Source organism: Saccostrea cucullata, unplaced genomic scaffold, assembly GCF_032062105.1.
Source record: "Saccostrea cucullata isolate Sc308-1 unplaced genomic scaffold, CSIRO_AGI_Scuc_v1 ctg5248, whole genome shotgun sequence".
In the NCBI taxonomy this organism is placed as follows: domain Eukaryota; kingdom Metazoa; phylum Mollusca; class Bivalvia; order Ostreida; family Ostreidae; genus Saccostrea; species Saccostrea cuccullata.
Window position 1 is genome coordinate 22,422 of NW_026929719.1, and position 6,077 is coordinate 28,498.

A 6,077-nucleotide genomic window follows, 5' to 3' on the forward strand; every position below is an offset into this window, starting at 1 on the left:
TTAGAATTGAAGAGATAGTAATCTTACCTTGTTTATGTGTATGAGGTGTCTACACTTGAAGAGATAGTAATCTTACCTTGTATTTGTGAATGAGATGTTTAGAATTGAAGAGATAGTAATCTTGCCTTGTTTTTGTGAATGAGATGTCTACACTTGAAGAGATAGTAATCTTGCGTTGTTTTTGTAAATGAGATGTCTACACTTGAAAAGATAGTAATCTTGCCTTGTTTATGTGTATGAGGTGTCTACACTTGAAGAGATAGTAATCTTGCCTTGTTTATGTGTATGAGGTGTCTACACTTGAAGAGATAGTAATCTTGCCTTGATTATGTGTATGAGGTGTCTACACTTGAAGAGATAGATTTCCTGTTGGTACTCGGTGTTACCGTACGCCTCCATCACACTCAGGGCGTCCTGTACACAGTCAGGCTTGTCTTGGACCAGGATGTACTTTATCAGGTCCTACAAAGAAATTTATTAGATAATTATCCAGAAACTTATTTTTGTATGAAGATTTTATATATATGTGTGTACTGTATGTTGTACTGTATGTTTGTGAATAATGGTCCTACAAATAGATCTATTTTAAAAACCTGTAAATAATTATCAAGAAAAATAAGTTTTTGAATGAACATTTGTATTGTTTGTAAGTGATTACATGTAAATAAAAGAAGCACACCTCATTGGACTGTTTGTCTGGTACCCGGTTAACTCCATACTTGAGAACCAGTTTTCTGACAGTCACCATCTTGTATTGCTCCTGTATCTCTGTGGCTCTGTTCAATAAAAATGTTGTCTAAGTTACACTTTATTTGAGCCATGTAGTTTTTATCTCAAGTTATATGTATATTGTATACTCATTATAAAAAATCCCAGAAAATTATCAAAACTTCACTATCTTTTTATTACGAATAAATGCAGAAATATCAAAAAGGTTGTCAATATTTAGGTGTCCATGAAGATGAAATGTCTTGAAAACCTAAAGTAATCTAACTGTCCCTGGTGCAAGTCTAATCTAATCAAGCTTCTTAAAAAGATACATATGAGAATCATGACAATAGTCATGACCATGGGTCATGTTTTAATGAAAAAATAGCCAAAGAAAACATCTGTGTTATAAAGTTGATACACAGTGTATCCTGTTATAAAGTTGATACACAGTATATACTGACTTGGGATGTTCTAGTTCCATGCCCTCCTGTATCAGTTTCTCTATCTGAGCTGAAAGAGGAATACGTGCCATCTTCATTGTCTCCAGAATGGCTTCACACTTGGACTGTAACAAAGAAATAAAATGTAGTTACTGAAGCAATAGTACCACTATATAAAGCCTGGATATAATACTAGAGTTCTGTATGGCCTTTCGTGTCCCTACCCTGGGGTCTTTGATACAACCAATGACTGCTATCACTTAGTATTTCATATTCCTACCCTGGGATCTTTGATACAACCAATGACCGCTATCACTTAGTATTTCTTGTCCCTACCCTGGGATCTTTAATACAACCAATGACTGCTATCACTTTGGCTTCCCATGGAGCTTCTCCATAAAACGAGGTCAGTCCCATACTCCTTTCCAACAGGTCCTGAAAATAAAATCAAAATCACGTCATTTCCAAAGCGAGTACAGTAAAACTTGTTTTAGGAACCAAGGATATACATGTACTGTATAATTAAAAATAAACATTACAGAAAAAAATAATTCAATTTTACATGTATATTGGATGATTTCTTGCAACTATATTTTAGCATTAACAAACTTGTACGTTTTACATAATTTCTTTGTTTCAATCTATGAGGCTGTGCACTCTTTCTATATCTGACCTTGACATATTTACTAAAGATAGTATCCTCATTCCATGTCTGACCTTGGCATACTTAGTAAAGACTGTGCTCTTTCTATATCTGACCTTGACATATTTAGTGAAGACTGTGTCCTCTTTCTAAATCTGACCTTGACATATTTAGTGAAGACTGTGTCCTCTCTCTAAATCTGACCTTGACATATTTAGTGAAGACTGTGTCCTCTTTCAGGTGATGCTCCTGCATGTAAGGTCGTATCTGCTGGGTCAGGCGGGTCTGAATCATCTCCAAGGCAACCACATTATCCAACATCCTAAAGGTCACTGACTCTGTAGTCTCCTAAAGCCAAAACAAAATTTATTTATACAGTAAATATCTATTAAAATCTTAGTTCAAATTAAAAATAAAATCATTGGTGACAGTTTGCTGATGAACTGTAGCTCTCAGCTTGAGAAAATTCAGACAGATAAAGCAGAAAGCTACAGATTCAAGTGTTGTAAAAAGAGATAAGAACTGAGCAAATGGTCAGATAACACCTGAACTTGTGGTCAAGGTCATACAGGTAAATACTTACAGCTAAGAACTGAGAAAAGGTCAGATAACACCTGTACTTGTGGTCAAGGTTATACAGGCGATTACTTACAGCTAAGAACTGAGCAAAGGTCAGATAACACCTGTACTTGTTGTCGAGGTCATACAGGTAATTACTTACAGCTAAGAACTGAGCAAAGGTCAGATAACACCTGTACTTGTGGTAGAGGTCATACAGGTGATTACTTACAGCTAAGAACTGAGCAAAGGTCAGATAACACCTGTACTTGTTGTCGAGGTCATACAGGTAATTACTTACAGCTAAGAACTGAGCAAAGGTCAGATAACACCTGTACTTGTGGTAGAGGTCATACAGGTAATTACTTACAGCTAAGAACTGAGCAAAGGTCAGATAACACCTGTACTTGTGGTAGAGGTCAAACAGGTGTTGTAAATTTGTGATCAGTTTCTTCACAGGATCCAACACAGCTGTTATGTTGATCTTGGTCTGAGAAAAGAATATGAGGTACATGTATATTTATTATGCATATTAATGTACATGAAAAATTTAAACAGTCCAATTAAAATCACTAACTTAGTCTATGTTACTTCCTGCAATCAAAAACTTTCATATTTCTCCTTTATAACAATATTTAAAAAATATTTCAAATCACCTAGGTGCTTTACTTCAGGAACTACATTATACAGACCTTATTGACGAGGTCTGACTGATCACATGTATCCTCCGTGTAGTGAATCTCCAGGGCCTGACACAGACAGTGGTAGATGGAATGCATAAACTCCAGACCATTCAGGGGCCACGCAGTCTGTATATTAATAACATAGCAGTAGATAACATACAGTTTCTAAGCAGTGTATCTACTGTGTATCTATACTTGATATTGTATGCGCATGGAGTTCATTTAAAAAGTTGTTGTAAAACATAGTGATAAGTGTGAATGTAAATCTAAAGAATTAAAAGCATTGTAAATGTTTTTATATAAATGATTATATTACCTTTTCCATGAGTTCCAGATTTGTGGCTTTTCTGATGACCCAGGAGACTAGGCTTTCCTACAAAATAAGTTTAACCACAGTATCAACAAAAGATTTCAGACATAGGTTTTACAACAAAACTTCCAACTGATTTTTTTCCCTTTACATTTTGTATGTAAAATATCTTACTGAATTAAGCATGAGAAAACTTGGAAAACAAAATAACTTCAGATTTGTAAATTAAAAAAAAAAGTATGTCTACTGTGTGTAAAAAAGTCTTCTGACCAGTTTATCTGGGATAAGTCGGATGACATAAGGTATGATGCTGTCCTTCAGAATTCCCAGTATCTCTACAGCCCTTACTTTCTCTGGTATATAGGACAGGAAGGCATCCACAACACCTGGCTTCAGAATTCTCTCCCACTCAGACTGCAATACAACACTAAGACTACAAAACAACACCCAGACTACAAAACATCTAAATAACAATGTCCAATATCTCTACATCCCTCACTTTCTCTGGCATACAGTACAGGCAACGCGGATCCCGTATTAGACCGCGTCCCCTCCGCGGTGTATTAATCCTTTCCGCGTTACACCGTCGCGGGTTTTGATCGCGGTGCTACCTGAGACCGTGTTTACACCGCGGCGGGGCCAGCTACCGTTATTCTTCAGCTAAGATGTTCTTACCTGTAAAGTATTGTCGATTTTTAATCGTATCGAAATGAGGGGGGGGGGGGGGGGGGGGGTTACGAGCACATTGATATTATAGATTTACACGATTACATGGATTCTTTAAAAATTCATTTTTTAAGTTTTATCAAATTGTTTAATAAAAAACATCTTTTTTTTGTACCAATAGTCACTCAAAATTAATTAATTTTCAAACACGTTTGTTAACAGTAATACATGTACAGTATAGGATGGAATAAAGTCAAATAATTTATCGAATATATTAACTTAAAAGTTAATTTTCAAAATCAATAATGCCACCCCAAATGATCTTCAAGTTGCTAAAAAGGCTAGGTATAATTAAAATTTAAAGAATGCCGTGATATCGCTTCTCTTTATTTGCACTGTAATCCGGTGTTCACAATTAGGCCGTGCAGTTGAAGTTACTTGTAGCTATGTGTTTATTTATCTGTGAGATTATATCAGTCATTTGGTTTCATTTAGAAAACTACCGTTACTTCTGTATACATATCTGTTATAAATAATAGCATGAAAAACGATGATAGATAGTGATACATAATTACAATTAAATTTCAACAAAACACGCATAAGTGTAGGAATACCATTGTTCCATTATGCGCTACACTGTAAGACTATGAACTAAATATCGACGAATTTTTTTTTTTGGGGGGGGGGGGGGGTTATTGTTAATAAAATAATCACAGGTAATTCTATTCAGAATATCAATAATATCATAGCTAGTTTTGGAATGTATTTCTATTTTCTGTTCTTTTCGAAAAATACTAAAATCATGTCAATGAACATAAACAAATTTCATATTTTTCCAGTTCAAATAGAACACAAACACAAATATGGGCCCTTAAAATATTTGAATACACAACACAAAAATTAATTTATTATAATCAGCAAGTTGCCAAGCTTCAAGTTTTCAGATGTCTGTGTTACCGTTTGGTTTTCCTCAGGTAAGTTTGGTGTGGAGTGGAGCTTCCTCGAAGCCGATGAGAAGCCCCGAGGGAACGACGCTGTCTAGTGTACATACTACCTATATACACAGGATGTTACCTGAGTGTATTACCTGTATGCGTTTTCCTACTACATTGTAAAACGAAGCTGTTTTTTTTTTACATGTGTAGCTCATGGATTGAAATGCATGAAATAAAGAATTCAATGTTTTTGTTGCAGACAGAATCCTTTTTAAATTTTTGTTTCAAATAAATATTTTCAATAATTCGACAATTTTAATATACTGTGTTTTTCTTCATCAAATTTTATAACAAAAATACTTTTTTTTACCACCAAAATCTTTTGTTGTAATCTGGCGACAAAAAGAGAAGTAATTCAAATTACATGTCATGTACATATGCTAAACGAAAGATATAAACAAGTCTCTCGATAAATAGCAATAAAACTTAGACAAAATCCACAAATGGTCAATAAACTGATAAATCAGCGGTAGTTTTATTCGCTAGACTGAAGAAATTGATATACTGATCTAAAAGGAGGAAAAACGATCATGCACGTGCCTTAATATCGTGATATATCTCTCTCTCTCTCTCTCTCTCTCTCTCTCTCTCTCTCTACTAACTGGCACAGATATAAACAGACACGAAATAACATAGCAATGGATCATTATTTGATTAAATTAATATCAAATACTTCATTAATTTGTTTTAAAAGTTTGCTTTTTTTTACTTTTATTCTTTTAATACACTCCGTTTAAAAAAAGCAACAATTATTTGACACAAATTCCAAGGTTATATCGCATCTGAAAATAATATAGATGAAATAATAATGAAACAATGAATCAAATGTGTTGTTGAATGGCTAGACAACGATGTGCACATCCAGCGAGCGTTACCCAAGGTATACTATAAGACAGGTGTGAAACCCCCAGGGCATGTCGTTTCCTGCTCAGGCACTGCTAATCCCTATACACAGGAAATGATCGCTGCTAATACTTAATACACAAAGACACAGAATTTGTCAAAGAAAACAAAAATATATGAATTTTTGCATTGAATATTTATTAATTTAAACTAAAATTACGTCTGTGA